Below are 17,967 nucleotides of genomic sequence, written 5' to 3' on the forward strand. Positions count from 1 at the left end.
TGAGTAACTGCAGGGTGCATTTCTTTTGTGAACCTTATTTTCTTTGTCCTGAATATGCCCAGCGAAGGGATGCCTTCGCAGAGAGGAGCGCAGAGAGAAGAAACACCATGGTGCATCTGCAATAGCAAAACTGGACGCCTTCATGTGCCCCAGCTGCAATGAAATACAGTATGTCTACAGTATGTGTCTACAGCCACAGCAAGCGCTGCAACCTTCCAACAGTTTGACTTCACCCTCAAAGGCGCATTCCTCCATTGTCGCTCAAGAAAGATGGATGCCAACTGAACAGGCAGGACTTTTGTTTATTTTTATTTATTATTACAGTTATCCCCTTCATGGATCAATGCCTTGTCGTGGCGAAGGGGCTTGAATAACTCAGAGAAGCTATGTGCTATGCCATGCAGGGCCACCCAAGATGGACAGGTCATAGTGGAGAGTTGGGAAAGATTGAGGGCACTAGGAGAAGGGGACGGCAGAGGACGAGATGTTTGGACAGTGTTCTCGAAGCTACGAACATGAGTTTGACCAAACTGCAGGAGGCAGTGCAAGACAGGAGTGCCTGGCGTGCTATGGTCCATGGGGTCACGAAGAGTCGGACACGACTAAACGACTAAACAACAACAACAATTACAGTTATAGTTCACCTTTCCTCCAAAAATCTCAAAGTGGCATGTATCTCCCATTTTGTACTCGCAACGCATACACTCAGGCTAAAAAACAGTGGCCAGCTCAAATTCACCCAGGGAATGTCATGGTTAAATCGAGATTTGAACCCTGGTCTTCCAGCTCCTAGTTCAACACTCTAACCACTGCACCACATTCACATACAGTCCTACCTCTGCTTACGTATCCCTCTGGTTATGTAAACTTCGGGATGTGAACGCGGCAAACCTGGAAGTATTTTTCTGGGTTTCACTTGCGCAGAAGCGCTCTACATGCTGCGCACATGTTCAGAAGCACTAAACTGCGCCATGCGCAGAAGCGGCAGCTCTGGTTGCAAATTCCTCGGAATGCAGCCAGACCTCCAGAACAGATCCCGTTCGCAACCGTAGGTACCACTGTACTATGAAATGTGGTATCCTTATCCTTAGTACAATTATTATGATGGAATGGGACTTCCCTATTTTCATTAGAGAAATGCTGGAGGGTATGGTACAGCTACCAGTGCCACCAGCAGGTGGCACAGTGGTGGCGAGTGTCCTGTGGGTGGTGGTGGTGTGGTAGAGCAGGGTGGCACTTCCTGTTTTGCCTCAAGTGGTTAAATGAAATGTAGCACCCCTGACCTCAGGATTCAAGAATTTACAGCTGTCAGTTCTGACGGAAGGCAGGCAAGGACCTACAGCCCGGGTGGGGCTCACTAGCTTGGAGTTTCCCTGAGTTTATGACAAATCCTATATCAGTAGTTATTTTTGGACTCATGGAGAGCACAACATGGAATTTGAAAACACTGGCGGTGGCTGGCTTGCCTAGGATGATATTATTATTATTATTATTATTATTATTATTATTATTATTAGTCATACCTCGGTTTAAGTACGCCTCGGTTTGAGTACTTTCAGTTTAAGTACTCTGCAGACCCATCTGGAACGGATTAATCCACTTTCCATTACTTTCAGTGGGAAAGTTCGCTTCAGGTTAAGTACGCTTCAGATTAAGTACTCCGTGGACCGTCTGGAACGGATTAATCCACTTTCCATTACTTTCAATGGGAAAGTTCGCTTCAGGTTAAGTACACTTCAGGTTAAGTACAGAGTTCCGGAACCAATTGTGTACTTAAACCGAGGTACCACTGTATTTAAATTTGTATACTGCCCTATACCCATAGATCTCAGGGTGGTTCACAACATAAAAATTATAATATAAAAAACACAAAATACATAATTAAAAACAAAAACCAAAACAACCCACAACACATTTTAAAAGGGCCTTGGATGTCAATCAGCCCAAGGCCTGGTTAAAGAGGTCTAAGATAAAGGAGCCTTTTTCACATAGACCAGGGGTCCCCAGACTTACCGGGCTTCGGGCCGGTGCCCGCCGCGCCGACCGCGCGACGGGCCGGAGGGGAGGGGAGTGCGCGCGCAGCGGGCCGGAGGGCGGGGGAGTGCGCGCCCGTGCACATGCGCACACGCACACGGTCGGGAAAAAATCGCCGAAAATCGCTTGTGCACATGCGTATGGGCCTCCCCCAACCCGGAAGTGCATCGGAAATGACCTCTTCTGGGTCGGGAGAGGCCCATACGCATGCGCACAAAGGATTTTCAGCGATTTTTTGCTGATTTTGAAGATCGCCGCCGCGCCGCGTGTCGCCGCGGGCCGGATTGGGAGGCCAATTGGGCCGCATCCGGCCCGGGGGCCGTAGTTTGGGGACCCCCTGACATAGACCAACGGAGAATAAATGAATGAGAACATTTTTAAACTTATCTGTCTACTTGTGAACTAATGAGCAAGAGTGCACAAATATTTAAACAAGTTACAGAAGACAGCCCGAAGATGCAAATACATTGCGAATTTGTGAACAGTTCACTGGAATCAGTCCCCTCCAAGAGTATACAGCTAGATCTGCCTTCCCCAGCACTTTCATGTAAAGGCTAAGTATAATATATTAATGTTTTCCTTTTTAGTTATCATCAAGCAAGCACTACTATAGCTGTTCTTTGCATTGACTGCTTTTGATGCCCATAATTCCCATACAATGCTGGAATCTCACAGTGATAAATGGATCCCAAGACTGAAGTGTTATGGTAGGCTATGGCATTATAAAGTGTGTTGTCCTTCTGCACACCATGTTTGCCTGGGGCACAAATGTACGGTATGACATATTATTCTCCCAAGCACCAAGATGATTATCTTAAAGCAAGACATCACAGGTAAAGTAATTATCTCAAAGAAAGACATTTGGTTTAGAAGAGCATAACCTTAGAATCAGGTTTGCCGTTTGGAGGTGATTCTGGAACCAGCCATGCTCCTGAGTGATCATGCAGTAGTGGAGTGCCCTCTTTGCTGGTTCCAGTTGGTTCCCTTTTTGTGAAAAGCCTGGCTTAACTTCATTCATTCTCCTGTTCTAGTCACTTCCAGGTTGCATTTTTGCAATACATCTGGGGATGTTTAAGAAGACAGTTAAGAAACTTAAATGGGTTCAGACTGCCACCAACATACCGTAATATTAAGTGAAGCCTGAAGGCCACAATTATAACTCTCCTAGAGAGAGAGAGAGAGAGAGAGAGAGAGAGAGAGAGAGAGAGAGAGAATTATAACATCTAGTCTGGTTTTCAGACTTAATTTAATGTACTTTTAAAATCTTTAGGGCACAGGAATAATCTCTGCTCATATTAAACTGCCGCCTCCTTTAAGTAAAATTGCTCTTGAACCATGTCACCAAAATAGATTATTTCCGAAAAGCACACTGGGTCTTGTATTCCCAGTTGGTTCTCCCTTAATCTTGTAGTTTTATGTTGTTCATGCCAAAGTTTGTAGATTTAGCACAAAACAGTGTGATGATTTAGGTTTGTCATATATTTTCCAACTCCTGGTATGTAGACCTTCCCAAAATCATATCTGGTATTATTAATCTAACTGGTTGTTCGTTTAAATAAAAATAAAAAATCCTTCCAGTAGCACCTAAGAGACCAACTAAGATTGTCACTGGGTGGATTTGATTTAAATCACGATTTAAATCACTAGTCAGTAAGGCTTGATTTAAATAATAGTTTTCTACATAAAGACTAATTCTTGCTGGTATAACTTTAATATGCAAGTAGATGAAGATTTTTAGAATAACAACTTTTCATATTAGTTTTTTATCCCCAGATTAATAGGTTAATCATTCATATTGGACAACTTTACTGTTGTACTTAGGAAGGAGAAAAATAATCATTACCTTAATAATAACAATTTAAATAGATTTATTCAACTGAAACAATAATATTACAGCATATGTTATTTGCTTAAACAAACATCCATGTTTTGTTAACTAATTTGGCTAAACAAAGAAGAAGATGAGTTCCCAATTTTTGAAATACCTTAGGAGCTAGCTAAATTTGTTCCAAAGCTTGCTTCTCCTCCCATCTCAGGGTTAGCGTCTGAACATCTTCAAAATCCTTTATTTACACTCATATAAGCTAGTGAATATCTGCCCAATTTGGGACAGTAAATAGAACAGTCCATATCATAACTGCCCTTATGCAATACTATGTACATGTATGGTCAAACCTTTTTCAAAAATGGCACTGTAGAACTGGAAAAGGTACAACCAAAATTTAGCAGAGAGCTGGAGCACCTTATCTGTTAGGCAAAGCTAAAGCATTTGGGGCTTTTTAGTTTAGAAAAATATATCTAAATGCTAGGTTTATAACAGCAAAGCAGAACTTGTGCCAGGGTGGATTTGTGCCAACTGATTTAAATCACGATTAAAATCACTAGTCAGTAAGGCTTGATTTAAATCATCGTTTTCTACATAAAGACTAATTCTTGCTGGTATAACTTAAATATGCAAGTAGATGAAGATTTTTAGAATAACAACTTTTCATATTAGTTTTATATCCCCAGTTTAATAGGTTAATCATTCATATTTGGACAACTTTACTGTTGTACTTAGGAAGGAGAAAAATAATCATTACCTTAACAATAACATTACAGCATATGTTATTTGCTTAAACAAACATCCATGTTTGTTAACTAATTTGGCTAAACAATATATATATATATATATATATATATATATATATATATATATATATATATATATATATATATATTAAGAAACTTAGACTGTCAGCCCAGCCTACACATGAAAAACTTAAATACTGTCCACTCCAAACAATCAGAAAAATATTGTTTCTATTCTATTCACTGAACTTCTTGAAACTTAGCACTGAAGGGGTTGTTTCTGTATTCATAGGTTTGTAGAACAATAGGATTAAGGTCTTTTTCTCAACTCTGTTCATGTTATAACATTTTTGCTGTGAAGAAGAGGCATGTGATCTCTGTTGAGTCAAATTCAGTTTTGAGAACTGCAAAAGTAAACCAAGCATCTGTGATAATATCTTGTAGGCAGAGAAACTGCCCAATAATCTTACAAAAACATCTGGAAGAACATGACATTGTGAATGGATTAATGGAATTTATTTACCTAAAAAAAACACATATACAACCTTATTCTACATAATTAAAAAACTAATATTTTTTTCATGATGGAATAACCTTTGGATGGTAATATATTTTCCTCAAAAAGCATTTTATTTAAAAAAATCCAATTTAAATAAAAAACAATTTAAATAAAAAAAATCCGATTTTTTTAAAAAAATCATTGATTTTTATCCACCCTGGTTTGTCATAGGTATGAGCTTTCGTGTGCATGCACACTTCTTCAGATACACTGAAACAGAAGTAACCAGACCCTTATGTATAGTCAGAGGGTGGGGGGGGTGATGGGAATGGGTGATGGGCTGATAGGAGTGGTCTTGCAGGAAAAAGCTGAGGTGCTAAAGAAAGCTTGATCATGTATAATGAAATAAGAATCCTATGTCTCTGTTCATACCAGGTCTCTACTGGAAGGATTTTTTATTTTTATTTTGACTGCGTCAGACCAACACGGCTACCTACCTGTAACTGGTTGTATGCTTGTTTTTTGTCCTGCTCATGGACTGAGCCCTGCTCGGTGTCCCCCCCCCCCACAGTTGAAAGTGTGGTGGATGGACATAAAATAAATAACAGGGCCTTTTCTGTGCCTCTCTTGGAGCATTCTGAACAAAGCACACGAAACAACAGCTTGATGGTCTTCATAAATAGCTTCAGAATCCCATTTCACCAATGAGGCAACTGTTGATAAAATGAAGATGCCAATAACAGTTTAAACGCTACTTTTAGGGCAATATCCAGATTACAAGAACAGTTGAATATATGACATAGTTTGATTAGTGAATTTATTTACTAATAGTAATTTACTAATACTAATTAGTAAATAATTTATTTACTAATAGAATTTATTTACTACATAGTTTGATTAGTGAATTTATGCTTGAGCATATCAAAAGGAAAGGTGTAATGTTTACAAGTCCACTCCATATTTCTTATAAATATTATCATAAGCAGTTCCAACTTAGGTTTTAATTATGACTCAGTATCTTCATAGAATCATAGAAAGAAAGAAGATTCCACCTAACCATTAGGAAGAACTTCCTGACAGTAAGAGCTGTTCGGCAGTGGAATTTGCTACCAAGGAGTGTGGTGGAGTCTCCTTCTTTGGAGGTCTTTAAGCAGAGGCTTGACAGGCATATGTCAGGAATGCTTTGGTGGTATTTCCAGCTTGGCAGGGGGTTGGACTGGATGGCCCTTGTGGTCTCTTCCAACTCTATGATTCTATGATTCATAGAGTTGGAAGGGACCATGAGGGTCATCTAGTCCAACACCCTGCAATGCTGGAATCTTTTTGCCCAACGTGGGGCTCGAACCCATGACCTTGAAATTATGAGTCTCATGCTCTTAATAACTGAGCTATCCCACTGCCTATATACCAGCTAAAGTGGGTCTGGCAGCCATGAAATATTCTGTTACTATTGAATATATTTATTATTATTTATTAAATTTTAAGATCTTACTCTACGCCTTTGTTTAAAATAGAGTTGTTTTAATAAAAATAAGACTTTGGCTTAGATTTAACTAACTCTGTATTCTAGCAGAAGTCAGTCTAAGGGCTCCTGCTAATGCAACAGGGCTTTTCTTCTCCTGCTCCTGTCCACGCCTTTCCCCAAATTCACTCTGGAGAGTCAGGAGAATCCTCAGCACAGCACGCAGGGGAGGAGAGAGGTTGTTCCTCTTGGCAAACAGAAATGCTTGCGTCAATTGATTAGAAGACGGTGATGTTGAATTTCTCCCATTTAATGTTTGTCTGCATTTTCCTGGGTCTTTCACAGACCTTTCACCTATCAGTTGAGTTACATCAAGCAATTATAGACTTGCGTTGGGAGATAGGGTTATTGCTGTCCCAGCCCCTGTAACCTTTTCTGGAAATGCTGTGCAATAGATAAAGAATGGAGCTCTCTGAACTAAAGATAACAAGAAACTTTTTTTCTTTCTTTAAAGGCCAGACCAACAATTCTTTCTTTCCTCTGGCAAGAAACAGCTCTTGTTAATGAGTGGGTATGCAGTGGTCTTCGGAAATCACGTTGTGTGTGTGCTTGCCAAGGGAAGAAGGAGAGATGAGGGTTCAAGCAGTCAGAAGCTTTTGCTGCCTCACTTGTAAGGACAGCCAGGATTCCAGCAAGCGGAGAGGAGGTGCAAATGTTATGTAACATGTAACATGTCAAGCAAGTTAATGCACTCTATACAATATCCTATAATTTCTATGGGTAGCATATAATGTACAAGAAGTTGAATACAACTTGTTTAAACGCATAACAATATATTTCTTGGGGAAAGGTCATAGTACGCTAAGGTACAGTACTAGTGTAGACTCACTGGCCTCCATTTTCACTTCCAAAAAAGTGAATTTAAGCAAGGTTTTCCAGACCTTGCTTTAATTATGAAAATGGAGGCCAGTGGGTCTACATAAGTACCTTAGTGGGCTATGGCCTTTTTAAAGAAATATACTTGTACGTGCATTTGGATCTAATATGCATCCTGCTGTTTCTGAACAGCTGGATTTGGCAGGTGCTCTTAGATGAGTGACTTCACTTAATTACAAAGAGAGGACAAAATCCTCAGGACAACAGTCTGCTTACAAATGAAGCCCAAAGATTTTAAGCTCTAATAGATATCTTGCCTTTCGGTATACATACTGTATATATTTATTCAATGAAAGTAGAATGATTCTAGAGAGAGAGTATAAGGTGTTTTACAGGAATTCTAAGGTCTCAGATACAGAATAGATGTTGATAATTGTACAAGGTAAACACACATACATAAGTATATAAAGAACATGTCAAAAATTGTACAGGAGAGCAATCCAAAAGCCATCTTGGATCTCCTGAAGACTCTAAATATTTCCTCTGCCTCCTAAATCCCCCTTGCCTGTGAACAGGTAGGCAGACAGCCATCCTCTCCTATATCTATGAACCTCCTTTCTATTAATTGTCATTATTTGCCCAGATGCTCTGCATTGAGGGATGTCTGGCTGGCATCCTGATTGTCTTATCAAATGCTAATGTTTTGTGTTAACTCTGTCTGGAACTATGTAAAACTTTCTAAATCCTCAGAAATATCACACCTTGGCCTGTCTGAGCCACAGTAACCTCACCTTGTGTGTGATATAATTTCTGAATGTTTGTAGAGGGGATGTGCTTCTTCTCCATGACAAAATGCAAACCCTTAAAAGAGATGTTTCTTCTTGGTTGGTCTCTCTTGCCTCCTTGCAAGGAGTGGAGGGAACTCTGTTGCAACAGAAAAATAAAGATCTGTCTTGCTTTCACTTTATCCTGCCTGGACCCATCCATTCATCTCTCACTGATCATGGACTTTGGGGACTCAGTCCCCTTGGGGAATTGGGCAGCAAAAGCCAACCACCCCCTATTTTTTCTACATCAGTGCAGGTTTCAACAGCAGCACTTTTCAAAAGGAGACTCCCTTAATGTGAATAAACTTATCCTAAGGGCACTTTACACATAAAAGATCTTAAGTGTACACTTAAAAACTGTAAAGGAGCTAGTTGCATATCATCCACAAATATGTGTTAGCACTAATGCCTTTTACAAAAAGCAAATCTAAACATGTAGACATTCCTATTTCCAGGAAGGAGGGCTGGGTCAAACCTGGAAAAAGGAGCCCATGTAGAAGCAGACATAAACATGACCAATAGGGAGATCTCCCAAGTTATTTAGAGCAGGAACCAAAGCCTTTCATCTTATGCTGCCTAATCACTATACCTTTAAAGTGCAATTGAAGCACATTCTTTCCCCCAAGAGCCCTGCGCTTTACCCCTCACAGAATTATAATTCCCAGCAACCCTTAACAAACTACAGCACCCAGATTTCACGTGTGTGTGTTTCAAATGTGTTTCAAAAGTGCAATGAGTATGCAGCAACGGCATGACTTGTTTCCGGGTGTTGACATAACCAAAGCAATGTTTATGTTGCCCTTGGTGCGACTAACAAAGGTTAATCAAGGTAAAAGTTTTGCCAACACTGTTGGCAACAGAAAAATATGTACAAGTAGGATGCGGATCCTAGCCTCAGCACAGGCTGTCTCTCTAGTCAGCTAAACTGATTTCCTTTAATGTAAATCACTGTTGCCCTTTTTTAAATAACCTGTAAACAACTTGTAAAGATAAAATACTTTGCTGTTAAAGACGAATTGACAGCAGGTTGAATGTGACTTGAGATAAAAGGGATGGGATGGAGGAGGTGAAAAGATAATGTAAGGCCAGACCATGGGTGTAGCCAGGGTTTTTGTTGGGGGGAGGCTTTTTGTTAGGGGGGCCAGAACCTCAGTTAGCCATGTATTTTTATTCATTTTTATTGATGGGGGGGGGAAGCTGCCCCTCCCTGTACCCCCTTGACTATGCCCATGGGCTAGACCTTCCTGGCTGCAACTCAAGAGGAGCAAAGAAAAGGCCAAGAGGAGGCGATGCCCCACACCTCAACAGGTCTAAACAGGATTACATATTTTACAAAGGGACATAACTGATAATAGATTATAAGACTTGATCAGTTGCTAACAGATCAACAATTAAAGCAGTTTTAAATACAAAAACCATGGGACAAAATAACGGAGAATACCATCACCAGGACAGAGCAATGAGGAGATTGACTCATACGTTGAGTGAGCCTGGCTTGCCCCTTGCCTGATTGTTTTGTGAGTGTGCAAAAATGATCTTTCTGGTGTACAAAATGAAATGAACAAGAACAAAACACCGCAAGAAGATCTTGCAGGAGTAGGCTACTGGCTCATCTTCTCTGCATCCTGTTCTCACAGTGGCCATGCATTTGCCTGTGGGAAACTGGCAAGCAGGACCCAAGCACACTAGCAATCTCCCCTCCTATGGCTTCCATCAGCTAGTATTGAGATGCATTATTGCCTCCTACTGCAAAGGCAGAGCATCGTCATCGTAGCTACTAGCCATTGATAGCCTTATCCTTCATGAAGGTATAGAAAGGCCTTTTAAAATCAGCTTTGCCAGTTCTAGTAGTAGCCATCAAAGATGTTTTCTCCCCCCCCCCCATGTAATAGTTTGGCCACATCACAAAGAGCTGAAAATGTAACTTTCTACTCCCTTGAGATATCCAACAGCATATCATGATCAAACTATACTTGAGAAGCCTCCAGGTCAGTATTGCAAAAGCTTAAGATGTATGGGTTGTATTCAACCAACTTCTACTCAGGGTGGACCCATTGAAATTATCATAACTAACATAGGTCAATTAATTTCAATGTGACTACAGTACTCTGTGTAAACATGGTGAATATAACTCTCATCCTCTCCTATGGCAGATGTTTCGTTTTTGGTCATGTGTTGGCACACATCTGAGGAAAAGTGATTTTGTTATTTCTTCATGTCATTGAAAGCATTTGGCTGGCCACTGTCAGAAACAGGATACTGGACAGGTGAACCTAATCCAGGGGTCAGCAAACTTTTTCAGCAGGGGGCCGGTCCACTGTCCCTCAGACCTTGTGGGGGGCCGGACTATATTTTGGAAAAAAATATGAACGAATTCCTATGCCCCACAAATAACCCAGAGATGCATTTTAAATAAAAGGACACATTCTACTCATGTAAAAAGACCAGGCAGGCCCCACAAATAACCCAGAGATGCATTTTAAATAAAAGGACACATTCTACTCATGTAAAAACATGCTGATTCCCGGACTGTCCGCGGGCCAGATTTAGAAGGCGATTGGGCCGCATCCGGCCCCCGGGCCTTAGTTTGGGGACCCCTGACCTAATCTCTAGATTAGGAATATATTCCTGAAATTATTTATTACCCATGTTCCATTATTGTGAGCAGTGCATCAAAACAGAGTGCTTTAGAAGAACATTGACAATAATTGACTCTTAAATATTTAATGTCTTAAATCTTTAATATGAATATAATGAAATACTGTAATACTTTTATGTATGGTTTCCAATGGCTTTGTTCTTTCAATTAAGCCATTTTCAAAGAACAGGCAGAATACAGATTGATTTCATATCATTTGCTGACATTTCAAAGAGGAATGAGCCTGTCATCAATGCTGATTAGTGCAAATCAGAATTTGTAGAATTTGTGGGCAAATCATTTAATCAGGATTTTCAGGAGAAAGCTAATTATGTATGTAGAATTAGGCATGTTCTTTGGCATTAAAATATTCTGAGCCTATAAGCCGGTTCAGAGGGGAGGAGGATTAGCTGAGCATTCCTAAGTCTGAGAGTTGTGGTAAAAGAATTAAAGGCCTCAGTGCGTGAAAGAGTTCTGTTTTGAGTATTTTTTATTTAAAAAATCTCACCCTTTTCTCCAAGGAGTTTAAGGTGCCATACATAGTTCTTCAACTCTCCATGTTTTGCCTTAAAATTAAACCTATTGGGTAAACTAGGCTGAAAGATGGTGACTGCAAAATGGTCACCTACTGAGCATCATGGCTGAATGGGTCTCCCTGGTTCTAGGCAGGGTATAAATGTAATAAACAAGCAATATCTGAAGAAGTGTGCATCTGAAGAAGTGTGCATGCACACGAAAGCTCATACCTATGACAAACTTAGTTGGTCTCTAAGGTGCTACTGGAAGGATTTTTTAAATTTTGTTTTGACTATGTCAGACCAACATGGCTACCTACCTGTAACAAGCAAAATAATTGTTATTCAGCAGCATATCACGATGAAGCTGATATCATGAAACGGGACCTGGTTCAGTTTGTTGGTATAATAATAATAATAATAATAATAATAATAATAATAATAATAATTTATTATTTCTACCCTGCCCATCTGGCCGGGTTCCCCCAGCCACTCTGGGCAGCTTCCAACAAAATATTAAAATACAGAAATCCATCAAACATTAAAAGCTTCCCTAAACAGGGCTGTCTTGAGATGCCTTTTAAAGGTCTGGTAGTTGTTGTTCTCTTTGACCTCTGGTGGGTGGGCATTCCACAGGGTGGGTGCCACTACCAAGAAGGCCCTCTGCCTGGTTCCCTGTAACTTGGCTTCTCGTAGCGAGGGAACTGCCAGAAGGCCCTCGGCGCTGGACCTCAGTGTCCGGGCAGAACGATGGGGGAGGAGATAAACACTTCCCCGTGGAGACTTCTATTCAGGTTCCTACATTGTGTTGAGGATGTGATGGGGGTGAAGAGCTGGGGATTGCAGAACCTGCTGAGTTATCTACCCTCACCTCCCTGCAGGTAAGTACTTTAGCTGGCATGGGACTGGGTTAAAGATGTGAGGTCTCTGTTTGTGGTTGCCTGTTAGGGCGAATCATATGAAGGGATGCTTGTTGGAGAGACTAGCATCAACGGGACTAAACATTTCCACTTACCTTGCTCCACAACCTGCCTGAAGCCTGCTGCTGGAGGGCACAAAGGGGCATTTGATGGAGATAGGCTGACTAAATACCAAAACTGTAAATGAATATTAGAGTTGAAGGAAGAATAGCAACCTTTACCTGCCTGATGGGAATGAACTGAGAGAAGAAGAGATGCTGTTGAGAGCTGGGAGGAAGGCTACCCCTAGTGAGTGTAAAGCCCAGCCTTAAACAAACTGCTAAAATGTTGTTGTTGTTGCATTTACATCCCACCTTTTTCACCAAGGAGGTCAAGGCGGCATGGTTCTCCCTCTCATCAGTTAATCCCCACAACAACCCTTTGTGTTAGGTTAGGCTGTGAGGCAGTGACAGGCCCAAGGTCATCCAGTGAGCTTCATGGGGATTTGAACCCTGGTCTTTCCCAGGTCCTAGTCTGACACTCTAACCACTATTATGCCACACTGCCTTTCTTCTGTGGAGGGGTGGGCTGGGGCTTAAGAACAGCATGCTTACTGAATACAGTTCAGAAAATCAAAAGTGCTCTTATTCACACACTGCAGGGATATCAAGAATAGGTTCTCTACCTGCGAGGAGTTCAGAATGAGGAGGAGTAAGGAGCAGGGCTGTAGTGCCAGATGCACCATGCTCCAAGTGGATGCAAAATTCTTGCCCCAAGGATGCTGTTTTCTGCCTAGGCTTTGTACTATTTTCTCCCCATCCATCTGGCAATCAGTTGCTCAAGCCTTCTCCTTTCATATTCTTTCTTATCTTGACTGCAGGCTGTCAGCAGCACATGGTCAGAGAGATGTTAGTCCTAGGGCACCAGTGATTGGGTATGTGTTGATCTTGGGGTGTTCTTCTGGACTGAGGTCACATTCACAGGGGCCTGGCTGGATTTTGTTCCTTGTACTTCTGAAGAGCTTAGGCATTCCAGGCTTTGACATGCATCCCTGACCCATTTTGTCTGGCAGTGTTGACATACCAAGCTTTGTGATGAAGCTAACATTGCCTGTTGCTTATCTAAGCTAAAACCTTCATTGTCACTGGCATTAATCACAGTGGATTCATATTACACTGAGAAACAAGACTGTAGAAATGTAAAGGCAGTTTATGAAGAAAGGATACAGAATTTATCATTAGAAGGTCGATTTGGTACATTAAAAGGTCTCTTATAGAGAAGGAACATACACATGACCATTACTTGCCATATGAAAACATGCACGAGTGCCAGCTTGGCCCCGTGATTGTGGGTGCCCAGGGCTGTGGGTGCCATGCAGCCTGCAGGCCCTGGCACCAAAATTTGTGGGTGCCTGGCCCCTTCAGGGGAATTTTATGGGTGCTCGGGCATCCAGGGCCCCAGGGAGTTGGCACCTATTAATGCATGCATCTTAAAATGTACTGAGAAGCATAACTCAAGTTAATTGTGGCAAACCTTTGTGCCTGAACAAAATAAAAAATTTCCTTCCAGTAGCACCTTAGAGACCAACTAAGTTTGTCAGTGGTATGAGCTTTCATGTGCGTTGGTCTCTAAGGTGCTACTGGAAGGATTTTTTGTATTGTGTTTTGACTACGTCAGACCAACACGGCTACCTACCTGTAACTTTGTGCCTGACTACATGATTCAATGCCTCAGAAAGCAGGTGGGGCCTGCTAAAGCTCAGAGCAAGGTTTATATCAACTCCCCTCTGGTTTTTTCCTCTTCCAGCAAACAAGATGATGTGCTTATGAAAAATGGGGTGTAGTTCATCTAGGGGATTAGTCTTTCCCTTTCTGGATTACTGTACACGCCTTTGTCACTCCTAAAACACGGGCTTACCGTAATTTGTTTGCAGAAGAAGAATCAGCTGTTGAAGAGGCCCAAAAAGATGGCTTTTCTCCCCAATTAAGAACATGTTGCAATCTCATAATTCACCACTCTTACACATACCTGTGCAATAAATACAGGGATCTTTTCTAAGAAGTAAAGCCTAGCATCTCAGATTCCTTGCAAAGCTGCATACAGAATCCTGGAGGAGTTTAAGAAAGCCTATCCTCCTTGAATCAGTCAGGGTATAGAGAGACACAGCCTGGGTAGCTGTCCCTTTGCGATGATGCTGTATTTACAGGATGTGCAGCGGAGTAGTCTTTTTCCCTCTAAGGCATTTTCTCAAGGAAATATTCCAACTTGAGAGCCAAGTCCTAAGGCAGCTCTATACATAATGGACACTTTCACAAGAGATGAATCATGGTGGAAACCTAGTTTTGTAACAGTAGAACCCCTGCCTCCACCCAAGGCTTTACAAGGCCTTTTGGGAATGTATTTATTGCTTGCAGCACTGTGTGGAAAAAGCCGTAACCAAAAGAACAAGCAGCAGGTTTTTAATCTTCACTTGCAACATATGCTCACACTATGCAAATATGTTTTCTGCTGGAGGGAATAGCATGAAGGGACATGGCTTATTAAGGTGGTGCTATGGATTATTAGGGCGTGTCATTTAAGGACAAATTATTATTATTTTGCTCAATGAGGGGTTCTAAAAATATGTTATTGCACATGAGGAATCCAAATCTGCAATTATTTTTATGATTGGTTGATGTTTAGCTTGGTAAATTGAGATCTGTTTGAAATACACTAAAAAAAAAAAAGCCGAAAACTCGCATTTTGAAGCGAAGTTAAAGTTTTTAATCATTTTATACAAGCGAAAATATAAAGAAATTTTGTTTCCAGCTGTAACAACATATCATTACTTTCTCTTAGGCATCCCCAAACTGCGGCCCTCCAGATGTTTTGCCTACAACTCCCATGATCCCTAGCTAACAGGACCAATGATCAGGGATGATGGGGATTGTAGTCCAAAACATCTGGAGGGCCGAAGTTTGGGGATGCCCGTTTTATCTTATAACGTCCTATTATAGCAAAAAAGGAATAATAAATTAACAACTTCAAGGGCTGGTGTCACATGATCATGTATCTGCTGAGGGCCCACATCTGAGTACCGTGTTTCTCATATTATAAGACACGTCTTATATTTATTTTTTCCTCAAAAAAACACACTATGGCTTATTTTCAAGGGATGTCTTATTTTTTTCCTCCTCTTCCTGCCGCAGCCGGCATTGCTGCTGCGCCTATCACTATGTCTTATTTTTGGGGTATGGCTTATATTCTTTGAATGCTTAAAAATCCTGCTATGGCTTATTTTATGGGTATGTCTTAAAATATGAGAAACAGGGTAGGAGAGCCACTGGCAGAAGCCCCCTGGACCATGCTCTTCAAAAGAAGTGTACACTGTTAAAATTTGATTCCTGTAGAATCTAAAGGCCTGCTCTTGATCCTCACAAAGATGGTGTCAGACTTAGAGAAACCATATTCCATGCAGGTCAAGACTTCTGTTCATTTAATGGTTCTGAAGCAGGAGACTATATAGTATTTCCATCCTTCCATCACTGTGATAGAAGGGTTACCATAATGCTTATTATCCATGCTACTATTGAAGGAACTAAAATCTTGTCTTTCTTAAAATGTGGCAATCCTTATCTTAAGATTGGGTGCCTGCCCAACAGCCTTAATCCTACACTATCAGAATGCTGTTTTTGCACCCCCAATTTATCCAATAAGGAAAGACCGTCAATCGACTGAACTTTGGTAGCTCTACTTTACAGTGTATTTTTAACACCTCCAAGTAGTTTATCCAGTCCTCTGCATAGACTTCCTTATCGTGTTTATCATCATAGCTATTCTTCAAAGAAAACATGCTTTTCTCCTTCATGGGAATAAAATTCTGTTTGCAAAGGGTGGGAGTGAGCAACAAAAGGACACAATTCTCTGCTGAATATAGTATATTTCCCCCAGAGCCTCCCCCGATTAACTATTCAGTCCTATGAACACCCTAGTAGAAGCCAGGACCACTGGTTTCAGTGGGGCCTACATCAAGGAAAGTGTGAATAATGAAAGAGTTTAAGAATGGAATCATGCGTCCTCCACTTCCCTTCTCCAAACAGTTTCTCCTTGATTCATTTTTCCTTTGTCAAGCCCAAGTCTGGGCAGGAATTACCTTAAGGCAAACCCACAGTAATACTCTTATTCCCAGAAAATCTATATACCAACATCAATATTTAGATTCTACTTCCTGGAACGAATAGAGGTTATGTCTGAGTAGGCATATATAGGATTTTTTTTTAACCTTTTACCTTATATAGGATTACATAGTTCTCAGAGATTTCTAAATATCCCACCTGGGGCACTTTATCTTTGGAGCAAGCTAGAGCGAGCTGTATACCCAGGAAAAACTGGAGGGAAGCCCAAATGCAAGTTCTCTCGTCAGCTTCACAAATGTCCAGGGGCCTTCCTTGCTTACAGTTTTTATTGACATTAAAAGGGAGGCCTACTCTTATAAATTCCTCATTCACTAGTGGAAAATCTGATCCTTGGATGAGTGGAAATTGCTAGTGTAATGTTTGCCTTTCTAAATATACTCTCACTTTAGGGAACGGAGTTGCCATTTGCCTATTTAAATAAATTAAGTCAGAAAAACCTGGATTGTTGAATCACAAATTGTGCATAGTCCTGAATGCAGAGCTTCTGAGTGAAACTCTGAAACGGGGAGAGCTTAGGAGGGCAAAGACAGTATCATCTGGGACAGATCCATTATGTCCCCCACTCCCTCAACTCATTATTAGTTTCTAGAAGATTAATATTTTATAAACGTTCGTTTATTTGTTTCTCAGTTCTGCTTATGGCTTCTTCAAGGAAAGGGTCAGGGAGTGCAGCAATGGGGCTTAGGTGTATTTATGGAGATATGCTATATGAATCAAAATTGTATCTGTAATTCAGAGGTGGGGAATGTTGCTAGACTGCAGCTCCCACCTTACCTGGTTGTTGGGGTACAGTCACATCTGGAGGTTCCCCTCCACTGGTGTAAACCAAAAGCTGTGTTTAATGATATATTTTTTTTTTTTGCAGTGTGGGCCATCCATTTCAGCCAACATAAACTGATGTTTTAGTGTGCAATACTGATTGATGTAGGCAGAGATTATCCATATTAAATCTTGCAAAAGTGATTATCACTATGGTCCTGTTGAATTATAGGAATGTCCTGGAATTCACAAATCTGTTGGTTTCATGCCAAGGAGCCCAGATTGAAAAGGAGGGCAGGGCACCTATACCTCTAATCATAGCTGCCAAGTTATCCCTTTTTTACAGGGATTTTCCCTTATGCTGAATAGGCTTCCTCGCGAGAAAAGGGAAAACTTGGCAGCTATGCCTCTAATTGTTGTATTGAAGAAGAAATTTCAGCAGATGCCGAAATTCCTTCTTTTGTACAACAGTTTAAGAGCCTGAAGCCCTACCCTACTATTCTCCTGGCCACCCTATTTCATCCTGAGAACCACAAGTTGGAGAAGCACAACAACTTGTTCAGAGAAGCTCAGCAAGGTACATCAGATGGTACACTCAAGCAGAAAGCGGTGCTTCACATTGTACTCATACTAAGAATGTTACATGAAGGAGTTTATCTGGGAGTTAGTTCACTCACAATATGTGTGTACAGTGGTACCTCGGTTTATGAAC

General features: G+C 41.0%; 1 long non-coding RNA gene across 1 annotated transcript; it reads right to left on the minus strand.

The window, feature by feature from the left end:
• Positions 1-4,738: 4,738 nt before the first annotated feature.
• Positions 4,739-8,368, minus strand: LOC148686867 (uncharacterized). Its single transcript, XR_015948146.1, has 3 exons — positions 8,234-8,368; positions 5,602-5,817; positions 4,739-5,009 (listed from the first exon to the last, which is right to left on the minus strand). It is a non-coding gene; the product is annotated as an uncharacterized LOC148686867 (long non-coding RNA).
• Between the last annotated feature and the right edge of the window lie 9,599 nt (positions 8,369-17,967).

Source organism: Zootoca vivipara, chromosome 2, assembly GCF_965207765.1.
Source record: "Zootoca vivipara chromosome 2, rZooViv2.hap1.1, whole genome shotgun sequence".
Classification (NCBI taxonomy): Eukaryota; Metazoa; Chordata; class Lepidosauria; order Squamata; family Lacertidae; genus Zootoca; species Zootoca vivipara.